The sequence below is a fragment of the Cygnus olor genome, chromosome 3 (assembly GCF_009769625.2).
Source record: "Cygnus olor isolate bCygOlo1 chromosome 3, bCygOlo1.pri.v2, whole genome shotgun sequence".
NCBI lineage: Eukaryota > Metazoa > Chordata > Aves > Anseriformes > Anatidae > Cygnus > Cygnus olor.
In genome coordinates this window covers 71,226,263-71,240,832 of record NC_049171.1, presented here as the reverse complement: position 1 = coordinate 71,240,832, position 14,570 = coordinate 71,226,263, and the positions used below count along the sequence as shown (strand labels likewise).

The following is a 14,570-nucleotide window of genomic DNA, read 5'->3' as shown; positions in this document are numbered from 1 at the left end:
GCGCTGAAGTGTGAAGCCTCTCCATAGTCAGTGCTCCTGGTGCAACTAGATAAAACTTGTAGCAATTGTTCTAGGTATCTTTTGGAAATGTAATTTCAGCACACCTGATAATGTTTCTGTTGAATAATTACCATTTTCTGTAAAGAAAGTATGCTCACCTGTCCTTCGAAAGGGTGTGTGGGGCTGGGATCAGTGTGTCACTATTTACTTTTGGTATCTCAAACCTGCTGTTTTCACTGCAAGATGCACCTGTACCAAAGATACTATATTCTGGTTCTGACATAGATCGGTAACGGCAATCCAAAAAAAAAAAATTGCATGACTAAATGTGTTTACACTGACATAGTAAAGCACCTTAATGAGTAGTTTTATTATTTAATTGCAAGGATTTTTCAATTATTATTTTTAATAATGCAAAACAAATGATGTTTTTTGTATTTAACTCAAATGGGCATATGTACTTTTTTTGGCCTCCTGTCAGCATAGCTTTTGTTTCATCCACCTTGTGCCTTTTGCAAAGCAATAATTTATATAGTGCTCTTCCTAGTGGCAATTAACTTACAGGCACCTCAACAAGGAGACAAGAGTACAGTATGATTTTTTTTCTATTATAGCTTTTTATTTATCTCCCTTACTCTATTTCTGGATCTCCTACATACTAAGACCCTAGGGTTAAAATATGTTGAAGGTAGGTAAACCTTGTACGCATTTAGTACTGTATTTGTTTTCTCATATGACTGAAGTGTTAGGGAAAATAGTAGGAAGGAATGAATGGGAGTCAGTACCAGAGGTCTGAGCCTGGGACAACCACCGCAGAGTCAAATGCAGCAAAATAATCTGGCCTGGACTGTCTGCAAAGTATGCCAGAAGTGTTTTGATTCTGTTCTGAAGCAATACCCTTGCTTCAGAGAAGAGTATGGAAAAGACTCTTTTTTGGAGGCATTCATTGCTTGTGCAAGCACTCCTTTCATCTCCAGGAGAAAAAAAAAAAAAAAAAAAGAAAGTGGTCACCCTTCCTCTTGACTCAAAGACTTTGAAGTGAACACTGTGCTTGTACCATATGACGATCCATACTTGGGAAATATAAATCTATTTGCATTCAGCCTGACCCTGTTATGAGTCACTAGTGAAGAGATTAATTCAGGGAGATCTACCTGAGGGCATAGGGGCAGGACTGCTGTCTGGGAGGGCAGCCAGCAGTGCAGCCTCGGCTGGGAGCAGCAGCACTCCCCACGGCGCAGTCCACGTGCAGCTGCTGGTAGCTGCCTTCCACAGCAAGCGAGTTTAGGTCGATGAGCAGAAAGGGACTGGTGCATCTGCTGCGTTGCACATGCTCCTTCCGTCAAAATGAAATGTGCAAAATAAACTGCAGTCTGTTAGGAGTGAGTGTCCTGTGGACTGTTTTGGTTTAATTTCAGTTGCCTCATTTCCTCCTTTCCCCCCGAATTTGATATTGACAAAAAAAAAAAAAAAAAAAAGAACTTTTCCTCATTCTGAGCATGTCTGAGGGTCTATCTCAAACTGAAGTCTGAATAGAAGCAGTTTTAATTACCCTACCTGCTTACAGAAATATGTCGTACTCAGGATTCTATAATAAGGTATTTACCCAAGGATTTTCATGTAACTTTTATCGGGCATTGCTGAACTGGTGTTTGTGGTGTACAGCATGGTCTGCATACCCAACTGTGAAGAGGTGGTTAATGTTATTCCAGCTTTTAAAAAAGGACTTGAGTGCCCTGGAAATCACAAACCAGCAAATCTGATTTTACATACCAGCAGAACTGCTGAAAACTGCAGAAAGGAAGAGAATTAGTATAAGATCATAGAATCATAGAATCACTAAGGTTGGAAAAGACCTCCAAGATCATCTGGTCCAACCATCCCCCTACCACCAATGCCACCCACTAAACCATGTACCTAAGCACCACGTCCAACCTTTCCTTGAACACCCCCAGGGATGGTGACGCCACCACCTCCCTGGGCAACCCGTCCCAATGCCTGACTGCTCTTTCTGAGAAGAAATTTCAAAGTAATTTCCAATCTAAACCTCCCCTGGCGCAAGATATTAAATAACTTGTATTGAGAAACAGACACAAGCTTTTGAAGAGAATCTATCTCAGTTCTATATATAGTGATTGACTCAGTCACTATGGAGAGTGATTTAGTCAACACGGTATGTTTTATGTTCCAAAAAACTTCTGATGGATCCCTGTATTTAAAACCAAAACAGCAACAGCAAACAAACTACAGTGACGACCGTGTCGTCATTTAAATAAAAAACAGTGAACTTTAAGCTTTCATGAGATCAGAAGGAAATGCCTTTTGGATTAGATTTCTAGATGAACATCTGTGGTTCAGTCTATTAGCAAATGAATTATGAAAGCACGATGAGTGCGATGTTACTGTGTAGTGCTCATACAAATGTATTAGAGACAACAAAAACTAAAATGAGCTGTGAAGAGTCGTAATGCTTTCTAAGGTGATTAAAATGGCATATGAAAGATTGTGTCAGAAGAAATAGTCCTAATTATACGTGAACTGTAATGGGTTCTTAATTGGCTACACTGGAAAAAAGGTTATTCTGGGTTTAGGTTTAGTGTCAATTCCAAAGAAAGAAAAAGCAAAGACAATTTAATTAATAGTTTCTAATAAAAGAGAGAATGAAATGGAAAGCATTATTTATACTACCGCATGTCCTTGGTAAATCTTGTTACTGAATACTGTGACTTTCTTTTCACCTTATCCTCAAAAGGCTGTAGTTCGACTACAAAAGATACTGAGAAAGGCAAGCAGAGCAATCAGATGTCCTGATTGGGTTTTGAATGGGATGGAAGTAAATAAATCATGACTCTCGATATGGAGAACCAAGCACCCTCATTCATCTCATTGAAGTCTATAAAATCTTTGAATAGCAGGGAGAAGATGAAGAGGGAATGATTTGTTCCCTATGTCTCCTAACATGAGAATGAGGAGGTATCTAATGAGAGAGCAACTTATTAAATAAGAGGATGTACCTTGTCATATGCCAGATAATTGCATTGCAGAACTTGTTTCTGCAAGGCAATAGAGTGGCCAAAAGTAAAAAGTGACTTAAAGTATTTGGACACTTTAAAATCACGGTAAAAATGAAGAGCATCATGGCTATTTAGCGTGCTTTAGGTGGTGTCTGATCCATGGAGCCCCCTTGCTCAGCAGTAGTTGGAAGCAGGTAGGATATGCCAAAGGAAGAATTCCTCAATTTGTCTACCGTCTTACTCTCTTTATCTTGACCTGCAACTACTCTCGTTACATTCATAGCTGAATATCCTGTTCTTCATCTTGAACCAGAAGACAGAAACATCCGTTCACCCGTTCTGCCTTTACTGAGAAGCAGAAACGGAAAGCAGTCTCCTTCCCACTCAGAAATGTGTGAGTCCTTCAGCATGCAAGGGAGGAGGGAGAGCAGTGGAGAGGCTAAATGCTTACTCTTAAGCATTTGGCTGACCTTTTCAGGTTTCCTATTCTGCTTTTTAATACTTCTAATGGATAGTACATCACCATTCTCAGAATGTCCTATTTTCATCCTCTCGACATGCAGGCTATGGTTTCTGCTCCAGACTATTTTGTGCCTTGAAATATTAATTGGCAAATCTGAAGTCTTTTAGATTCCTTTTTTTTTTCTTTTTTTTTTTTTTTTCCTGTGCTTTAGGCTAGGAATCTATTTTTGTCCTCCAAAGACAAAAGGTGTTTCATTAGACATCTGTGAGCTAATCACCAGTTAAAACAGCATGAGACAGAAGGGAAGGAGAAGAAGGTTTTCCAAAGATCTAGAAATGCCTTTATAATAAAGATATCTAAAATGTTTGCACACACGCACCAATATGATGAATTGTTCAGTCACTAGAGCCACCCCATTTGTTGTTCCTTACTCCCTGACTTGTACTCTTCAAGGAAGTTATGCAGAAAACCTAACAGAAGAGTTGGGAACTTGCTCAGCTGTTTTGCTTTTGCTAGGCTGGTGTTCGTTTGCATCTCTCTATTCCCTCTGCCCCATGCATGTTGCCCTACCGAGCACAGACATTTCGAAGCCCTCAGTTGCTGGGAGGCTGTCAGCCTGGTGCCTGTTGGTCTCCGAGGGCGGTTTGGTACAGAGGGGAGGCAGAACGCCTGGATGCGTGCGTGCACTGATATTTTCAGTTAATCCCTTCCTAATTGGGTTTTCTGCCGCAGCTCAGTACTGCCAGTACCCTTGTGAGTTTCAGAGTATTTGAGCTTTTCCTCTGGGATCATGTTATTAAGCAATAATCTGTTTTTTATTTAAAAAGTGTAAGAAAAAAATTGTGAAGGGAACAAAGTGCACCCTAAAAGCCCTTGAAACAGAAGACTGTTAAGCATTTGTTTGACTCAAGGGTTTTGAATCCATAGTAGCACTTGATATTTGCAACCCGATAGAATAACCTCTTCCTTTGAACTGCTGGAAATAAAAAGTGAAATTGGAGTTGGTAAAAGGGATTTTTAAGACCAAGTTCTGGAAATGCCGGTGCTCTCTCAGGCATAATTTAGCTTTGTACAGATTGTATTCCCTTACTTCCATGCTATTGGTAAGCTATCTAATGGCTCCTCTGAGACAGGCAAAGCAATAGTTACTGGCATGGGAATTTTCTAGCTACTGTTTTCTTTGTGTTGGTAGTTCAGACCCAGGAACTCATTTTTAATGAGCAAAAACTCTTCTGATAATGCTCCTATTACAGTTCAGTGCAGGAAGAATGTGTTTTTTTAAATGCCTCATTTTTCTAAGCAGCAGTTTAGTATTTGGCTAAGATGCTGCATAGGAAAGGAATAATGCAAATTAAGTAGATAAACTAAATAGAAATTTTACCCTGGCAAATGCTAGCATGTAAATGAAACAAAGTCAACTTTGTTTTGACTTTATAATGAAACACAGGAACATTTTTAATATCTGCTCAACTGTAGACTGAAGTCAGGGAATCTGCATCACAAAAGAAAAGCTTCCCCAATTCCATTATTTCTTTAAATATAAATATTTTTGGAGACTTGTGTGTAAGAGCTATTAGGAGTGAAAAGTACACTCACATAACCCGTATAGTAAGTAATTTCTTTTGGCTTAGAATAGCTTCTTGGTGAAGTAGTAAAACTTTTTTTTAAAACACTTTGCTCAGTTTTTTGTTCCTACCAGTCCCATCAGAAGACTATACTAGAATCTAGTTCCTCTAACGTTTAGAAACTTGAATCCTCTATAAACTATAGTCTCTCATGTAGTTAATAGAAAGGAGAAAGCACCAGGCGAGGATGGCTCATATTTAGTATTCAGAAGCTCAGCTTAATTGTTATGGGTTGCCCTTTGAATGATTGTTTGTGTTTCCCTTGATTAAATGAATAGGCTATTGTTTTAAGTTTCTAGTGTAAATCCCTGGGTTCTAGCCCAAACGTATTCATGGCAGTTTTGTGCAATTACTGAGAGCAGAGCATGGTTTCATCAAACAGGATTATTATTATTGCTATTATTACTTTCAGTAAGGATAAGAAAAGAAAAAAAAATGGCAGTATTTAAATTTCAGAAATGCAATATTTTTTGTCTATATAGACTGAGGTAAAACTGTTAAAACATTATTATAAGAAACTGCTAACACCCACTCATTGTTTTAGATTAATGAAATAATTCAAGGTAATAAGAGATGAATCAGAAGTTGATGATGAAGAGTTCTGCCAAAGAGAAAATTATTTGGCTTATTGATGGTGATTAGGGAGAATCATCCATGGGACAGTACTGTCATGGAATAAAGAAATATTTTAATACAGAACAAGGCCCAAAAAGGTGTCCACTAATTAAATGATTTGATGAGACAGTGCTAAGAGCTGTTATGAATACAAAGAAGATTTGGAACATTATCCATGGAAAAACTAGATGACTCGAAGATGGGAGCAGTGTCTGGGCATTTAATTGTACATTGTGCAAGCTTTGTATGCTGAAGGACCAAGAGTAACTGGTGTTTTGAATTGGAAATGGCAGATGAAGATGATCAGGTTCTTCTAACTGATCACAGGGTGCTGTGCTTCCAGTGTGATGCAGCAAAGATGACCGCGCTTTTAAGATGAAACAATGAGTTTAAAACTATGAATGTTTTAAAATTGTCATGCTAGGCACTAGTGTGACTTGCTCTTTTCTCGTATAAATAATTTTCATCTTCTGTGTTAAGTAGTTAGATGGCAAGACAAATTGTAATGCAAAAAGAGATACTAGGCATGTGGAAGAATGAACTTACCTTACAACCCCCTGCTTATATGTAATGTTATAAACAAGACGAAAAACATAACAAATATTAGCTTCAAGAAGCTTTGCAAAGTGTTTTTTTCTGTTGCTTTGTTTTTGTTGTTTGCTTATTTCCTCCCCCCCCCAAACCCCACCTCCTAGCAATGGATATTTCTGGTGAAGGGTTGAGGCTAATGCTGTGTGTGTTCTTATTTCCCCCTCTTAAAGACCCGATGCTGGCTGTGAATGCAGGCGTGTGCTCCTTCAAGAGACACCCTTATGTTTACTGACTTGGTTCCTTATACCAGGATCTGCCCCTTGTGTGGCTACCTGTTTTCCCAGAAGCGATGGTGGCAGAAATGTTATGAAAAAGGGCGTCAAGTTGTTAAACTATGAACAGAACAGAAATTGTGTACCAGTAAGACTTTTATTAATTTGAAAACATTCTGCAAATTAGTTTTAGATTCAATAATGGTTTTACTAGGGTGAAATGTTGTCACTTTAGACAACCTTTTCTAAGAAAGCCGTATATCATTTGATGTTTTTTTTCTAAATCTAGGTTCTCTGATGTGACACAATTCTGTTGAATTAACCTCAAAGAAACTTAAGTACATGCCCTCTTTTGTTGCAATATGAATGTGTATAGTGTATTAAGTGATAAAATTAAATATTTTAGTTTAAGGTTAATGTAGTCAGATTTTGTCAATACATATATAAGCCACATAAAAATTCTGTGAATTCAAATTAAATATGGGAATTTATAAATAGCTTGCTTTTATATTTGCTCATAATCTTATGCAGCTGTTAATTGTACATCACCATTTTTTTTCTTCCATACATATACCAGTTGATAAGCTACAAACCCCTCTGTTACAAACTTACCAGCTGTATGGTAAATAGCATTTTTGTGGAGTACTTGCTGCCATAATCTAACTTTATGTCAAGTTCCCCAAATACCTTTAACTCAGTAGATACTTGATAGGAGCAAGCATCATCTAGGAAAGGTACCACTGAAGGAATTAAGCACCTACAACTCCAGCACAGTTCACTTGGTGTGTTTGGCAGGCAGAATATTTATGTCATGTGTCCAGATACAGTGATAACAGTTACTGCTTGTTGGCAGTGAAACAAAGACTTGTCCTTCAGACTGTGCAAGGGTGTCACGCAGACACAACAACAACAAAAAAGAGTTGAATGCTTGATTATGGCAGTAAGAAATTGCACATCTTGTGCTAAAGACTCCAAAATTATTGAATGACTTCAGCTGGCATTAATCATCCCTGGTAGCCTGTGACAGTCATTATAAATAGGCTCATGATCTCTCTGGGGTTTTTCTCTAATTTCCTTTCTGAATATATAGGGGACCAGCGAGGAAAAGGTGGTCTGCTTCAGGGAGAATAACAGGAGAACAACAAGGGCTTAGTTTTCATACTTTACTGTGAATACTTGGCAAGCAGTGTACATCTGGGTGGAACATGTACATATTGCTTTCTCTTAATTATTATTCTGAGAAGCATTTGAAAATGCTTTTAGTTTAAAATCCTGACATATGGAAACTGAGCGTTCACAAAAAAAGTGGTCACAGCAATGTTTCTCTTCACGTAAGTAATGCTGTTGTGCAATTTCGCTAAAGTCAACCACTATTGGGATTGGTTTCAGTATTTTTAAAATGTGAACTCTTCTACAAAACTTTCTCTAATGTAAGGCAGTTGTGAAGGTATGTCAAAGGAAGACAGAGGCTGCATGTGTTTGAAGCCTTGGCAGCTGTTTGGGTGCATTTCCACTGAGGAGTATCTTAGGGAATGAGCCTTCTTACATAGTTGGGCTCACTGGCAATAAGATGGCGGCTGTCCCTCACAGGCCAGATTGCCGTGTCTCTTGTCGTGTCCATGAGCTTTGTGGGTAACTGGGGAGCAGGAGCAGACCCCGTGTTGGTCCCTGACCTTCTCTGTCCGAGCCTGTGTGGGTTGGAGAGGGCAGCTGAAGGCATGGTGTGCTTGTTAATGCGTAGTGTGCTTGTTCAGCCTGGTGAGGCAGGCCCCGGGCCCAGAAAGGCACTCTGCTCCTTGGCTCTGTCCTGAGCCTTCTCCTGAGACCTCCTGAGTGCCAACATCTTCTCTGCCTGGCTCTTCAATGAGTTGGGATGAACAACGCCTAGTAAAATGCTCTCTTAACCGAACAAGACATTTCGATATCCTGTCTTTCTACTTTACTTTGAATTTTATAATATTTCCCAATGAAGGAAATTTTAAAGGAATACCCATTCCTGCATTATTCTCACTGTATCTAAATTGAAATAATACTGAATAGGCATTGCCAAGGATTTAAAGTCATCAGTGATAGATTGGGATGTTTATTCAAATCTAAATCGTTTGCCAAATTGAATTTACTTTCATGTGATGGTAAAGGCCAAATGAATCACTGAGGGTTGCGCTGTGCATAGTGGCTTCATTATAGAAACTCATGTAAATGTCTCAGTCTGCGGACAGTTATTAATGCTGCTATAATCTAGAGGTCTGCATTGTGTAATGAAACAGATGCCTAATGGATAGGGTATTAATCGAAACTCTCCAAGGGCTAGTTGGGATGTTACTCGGGTTTGTTTTGATTTTCATTAGGAAGCTGATTGTATGCGTGTGTCAGCATTGTGAAACAGTGCTGTAAATCTCCTGGGGAAAGCAGCAAAGATATGTTTTTAGGAAAGTAATATGCAAGGACAGGAACTTACCATGGTGTGAAGTATTTTACATCTTCTGGAAACTGATTTTTGGGGGGAAACGTTGAAGTGGTCTAATTAAGGGAGAGGGAAATAAAACTCCTGACATGAAGAGAGTGAGTTAATGACTGTGTAAACCTTATTTTTAACTAAGCTGGTTCCTACATTTGGTTTAGAATTTTTCTTGTATGTCTAAGGGAAGCAAGAGGGAAATTAAGATGTCTGCTCATATAATGGACGATATACCAATTAATTCATTAGAGCAGCCATACCAGACTTACTTTCTTGGAAATTCTTACTGTCTGTATATTTTTAATTAAAATGTCTTAACTTGTTCTTTATCTGAAATTCAAAATTAATAGCTGGCAGGGGACGTGAAGCTAGTTCATTTTGCCCTCTTAAGTGTATATTCCTTCTATACGAACAGAAAGAAAACAAGCAATTGGATGGTATCTCTTATAATCAATTGAGCTCGTATTTTAAGTTAATATTTTTAATTTTCTTGTCACATTCTTTCAAATACTAGAGTTCGTAGTGGGCAGAAGATACTTCTGGACTGCCTGAGAGGGTCAAGCAGTGACAGGCAGTGTGCAGCTGAGGTGTGCTACCTTCCCGTCTGCTCGTTTGTCTCTGAACTGTCTCCAGGCAGTAATGGGCTTACCTTGGGCAGTAGTGGGAGCTGCTGGTCTCCGTTGCCCTTTGGAAAGGAGGGGATGGAGTTGGTGCCCGTTAATGAAGCAACAGCCATGGCTGCTGTGCAGGTATTTTTAGGTTAGCTGTCTGAGTAAAGTAAGCTGTTCTCAACCAGTCTCTGGTCAGCTGGTAGCTGTGGGTGCCAAAATTGTTGGAAACGTGTGTGTACAGACGGGGTGGTGTGAATGCACATGTCCTTAACGCAGTAGCAAGGAAGCATAAGGGATTTAGTGCATAGGCTGAGGATGGCGATGGGTTATTGGCAGCATTCTGGTATTGAAGAGTTGTGATATTCGAGTGACAGTAGTTCACGTGAGTGAAAGACATGTTTGAGGTCTTAACATTTGGAAGTCGGTGATTTCTGTGTTGCTGGGTTTGACCTGCTCCTGTCTCTTGCTATGGGGAGCCAAGCCGGGACGTTGCGGACAGCCATGCAGGCTGACTTTCCCCACCTCTTCATGGCTGAGCCTTCATTTCTTGACCTCAGTGCCAAAAATCACCTGCTTCTACTGCAGGATACCCCTTTAGATGCTTTTACCATTTTTTTAAAGTTTTAATCCTCTCTAAAGAAAATGGCTTTTGAATGATATCAAGTTGTGTAATACAACTGCTGTCTCTCTACAGCAGAAGGAGGAACAAAGTTTGCAGGGAACTAATGAAGAGAGAGCACATTGCTCTGATCATTCATGTTGCTTTCAGTTGCTTCCTTCTTCTAGCCCTGTGTGTATTCTTTAGCTTATAATTTATTCAGGATCTCATTTCTGGTACCGTATCTGTGATGACGCATGCAAGCTAGTTGCTATATTTATACCTCAAAAGATTTTGGTATGCTGAAGGCTCTTGTTTTAAGTTTTCCAGTTCTTAACGTGATATAGAACCAGATAGCAATCGTATTTGCTTGCACAGTATGGTTAGATAATTTCATAAGAATGAGTTACTATTTAAAGACTTGTATTTCTTTAGCCAAACATTCTGGAAAAAATAAATGTTATGAATTTTATAGTTGAGTATTCATCTGTTTTCACTAGATTCTGTTGCGAAAAGAACCAATAAAGCTTTAATTTATATTTTCAAACATTGTGCTTTTCTTAGTTATATATGTAGACAAGTTAACTGCTGCTAGTTTTGCTTTCTACTAGCATTTTCATACCAGCTAATTTTGAAAGGAACATCATGTGAGTAAAACAGTCCCCATTCATGTTCACTAGAACATTTTTTGTGTATACATACTTTTTCTGTAGAAATAACAAATTCCACTTAAATTGTAGGCAGTGAGTGATCTTCTCCAAAATTAAACTGTACTTATGTTTTTGTATAGTGGACTGGTTCGCAGTTCATTGGAAATGCTAGAATACTGCAATATGAGTTGTTTGGAAAATGAATGGAAGTGGCAAGGAAACTATTTTACAGTCAAATAAGCTCTAGCTGTGTATTTTTGGAAAGATGTTTTTATATAGCTTGAAACTTCACAAATTCCTGTGCAACCCTCATTTCACAAAATGAACAGTCTCTCTTCATGTCTTCATCATCAAAAGAATGAGTCTTAGTGCAGATTTGCCAAGATTTTGATAATGTTCTCTTTAATTGACTTTATGGGATGCTGCTTTGTAAAATACCGCATCTTTCAAATGGCATTTTGCATGGCATTTCATTTGTTAATTGCTTCCATGTGCATACTCATAATCTTTAAAGTGCAGAGTTTTCTGTAATAAACACTTTTACTGTAGTTCATATGAATGTATTGGAAGGAAGAGGGGTGACAGCAAATGTCACTGAAAGGATCGCTGCCTTAATTTTATTTTTTATCTAAGTAATTGCAATGTGTAGTTTATTTAATATACACCAGTAGAAGTCTTTGCATAAAGTACAGCATACAGAAGGATGCAGAAAACTTCTCTTACTCTGAGTCATTATGAACTGCAAACTGAAAGAGGAGCACAGAGAGAAAATGTTGCCTCGGCAGTGGTCCAAGCAGTGTAACCTAGCTTTGAAATCAGCCCTGCCTTGAGCTGCAGGAGACCTGCAGAGGTCCCTTCCGCTCAAAATGCTTGTGGGATTCTGATAAAGCTGAACTTGTTTGGCTCTCCCAAGCGCTGTACTGGTCAGCAATGTTTTAATGGTTGTATTTTGACTCTTTGATCTCATAGAGCCATCCTGTGAGATCTCAGAGTATTAGATTTTGAGTTTTCTTATTTAAATGAAATTTTAAATGGAACGACCAGCTCAACTTTTCTGGAAAAGAGTGATCTCTGCTAGCTTAAACTGCTACAGAAATGGCAAGGTGTGTTAGCTGAGGATGCATCTCGGATCTCTTAAACTGAAAAGGATTTGGTTTTACAGCAGCACTATTCAGCAGAATCCTCTCTCTCAGTGGCTCAGTCTGGTGTGCTGAGCTCCCATCATGTCACAGCAGTGCTGTTGCTCGTGCATGGGAGAAGCTGAGCCCGCAACATGATCTGCAAGCCCCAGAGCTTACCTTTCTCCACCAGGGACTAACATCATTAACAAAAGGTCTGTAACATCATTAACAAAAGGTCTGCTCTAGAGCGCAAAGCTGGTTTGCTTGCTTGACCCAACCGTGGATCTTACTGGTGGTGTTTGTGGCCCAGGGAGTGCCAAGCAGGTGAAGGACAAACTGTGTTCATTCGTATCGGCTTTTGAGCTTCTGCCATCCCTCCCACCCTGCCCTCCCTCATGCTTGAATCCTCAGTGTGTGGAGGTGTCTGGCTGACATTTCAGAAATACTGGTTGTTAGATCCATGGTCCTGTTACTCTCTTTTATGACTTGTTGGCTGTGCGCTGCAGTAGTACAGACTGCTGTAGATGTCTGCCCTCTCTCTCCTTCCCTCACCTTTGAAATAGTTATTTTTCTAAGGTGCTGGTTGAAGAGACATTTGTAGACAGATGCTAAAAGCAAAGAGAGTTTGAATCTGTTAATACAATTTTGAAATCTGTTTTGAAATTTACTTTCTTCTGTAGAATTTCCCCGTAGGACGATCGGTACTACCCCACAAGGCCTAATAGAAGCAGCCTGCCTTATATCCCACTGAAGGACACAAAAGAAATGGTTACTGAAACCCTGATTTGCTCCTTCCCAAATGGTTTGCTTTGGGTGACCCAGAATAACCTGCCATGTTTCTAAAAACTGTATGACCTGTAGCTTTTTTCGTGGTGCGGTATATAATGTAGAAACAAGCCTCGCTTTTGAAGAAAGGCATAAGTCTCTGGAAGAGTAAATGACTGGGGAGTGCAAACAGCCTCTTCTGTGTGTAGCAACAAAGTGTTAGAAGGTAGTGAACACCTGAAGTGAACACATTGAACAAAAATTAGGCCAAACATTGAGCTTATTCTGAAGTTCTCTGCAACTTATTTTTCATAATTTATTAATGATATTTTCTGGAGAAAAAATAGGCAGTGTTAATTAGATAGGAATAGTTCATAGTCCAGAAAAAAGCAGTGGACTATTACCCAGTCAGATGTATGTAATGTGTTCCTTCTTTTGCATGAGACACACATGTTCTTGTAAAAATGAAAATTGAAGAGTAAAATATTGTAATAATTGAAATCGTAGCTTGTGTTCAGTGTCGTAACTGTCTCTAATAATGGCGCACATGCTCTCTACCTCTCTGCCCTTCTTTGGGGTGCCCTTCTAACATTTCTTTAACATGTGAATTACTGTGACAGATCCCTTTCTGTCACTGATGCACAAAGAGAAAAGTAGACTTGCTACTTGAGCCTGTAGGATTGAATAAATGGGCATAGGAAATGGAAGGACTTTGTCTCTTGGTTGCTGTCCAGAGCCAGTGAGAAGACTGCGGTATTGCTGTGCTCTGTGACCAGGTGGACGTGCTGAGGAATCTTTTGTAGGAAACTGTGATGGACAGAAAGGGCAGTCAGAAGTAAAGGTTGAGAAGGAAGAAACCAACTGAAGAGAGAACAACACAGCGCTAAATAGCATTAATAATTTCCCATGAAGTAGATGACTGAATAAATACTGCATTAATTAGGAAACATCAGATGTGCTGCGATGAGGCCATATTTCTCATTTGGATCCTTGCATTGGCATTGTGTTGGCATCCATAATTCTATGGATTAAAATTATTTCTTAAAGATGTATCTGTAATAATGTACTGATGTCAACCGATCATTGGAATGTGTTGAATACATAAAGTGTTTTATAAATGGACAAAACCTGAGCAGTTCCAATATTGTTGTGTTCATTAGACTGTGTTCTTACATGTATGGAAAGTGAGTTTGGGGGATGGTAAATTCTAAGTAGTTTGAGCTTCAGAAGATGTGATCACATTTCAAACATGCATTTTGTGGAATAATCTCCTAAAGCAGAAAATTTCTTTTATCATTGGTGAGGGAGACTATGTATTTTATGTTCCAAAAGAAGTCTTTTCTTGTAATATTATTCATAAGCTCATGCATGGAATTTCCATAGGCACAAGGAACAATTGTTTTTATTCAGTTTTGTTCTGGTTTATATTAGATGCATTAAGAACATTCAAAATGTTCTTTTTCCTTCCCATCTGCAGTGCCAGCTCTGTTCCACAAGTGTTGTGTTCCTGCTTTAGCCCCGACACTTTTGCTAGTACTTTGATCCATGCTATGGCTGTCCGGGGCTGCCTTTGCAGATGGTTTGTGTCTCCACTGTACGACTGGCATTAGCAGTAATATTTTTCTCTCTTCATTGACAAAGTAATTGTAAGTCCAAATGGCGTTCCTCTCCTGCCTTTCTCAATTAGTGGTATTTAGAAATGTAAAATATTCTCTTAACAGTTTAGTTAGGGGGTTGCTCGTACTTCTTTTTCTTGCTTTAAGCAAGTGAAAGTGCCAAGTGCTGCTGGGATGAGGAAGGGGCCAAAACAAAGTCAAGTGGTTACATTAAGTTTGATCATGTTCAAG

The 14,570-nt window shown here is 39.1% G+C and overlaps 1 protein-coding gene across 15 annotated transcripts in view; it reads left to right on the top strand.

Moving 5' to 3' along the window:
* Window positions 1–14,570, top strand: part of UTRN (utrophin) — a 374,743-nt gene that overhangs the window by 198,636 nt on the left and 161,537 nt on the right. The window contains exon 1 of one of the 15 annotated variants that reach the window (XM_040553292.1): window positions 7,700–7,851. The exons of the other annotated variants lie outside the window; for them this stretch is intronic. The gene's annotated coding sequence lies outside the window, so the exon portion shown is untranslated. Of the gene's footprint in view, window positions 1–7,699; window positions 7,852–14,570 lie in introns of those variants that run through there. 15 annotated transcript variants of the gene reach the window in all.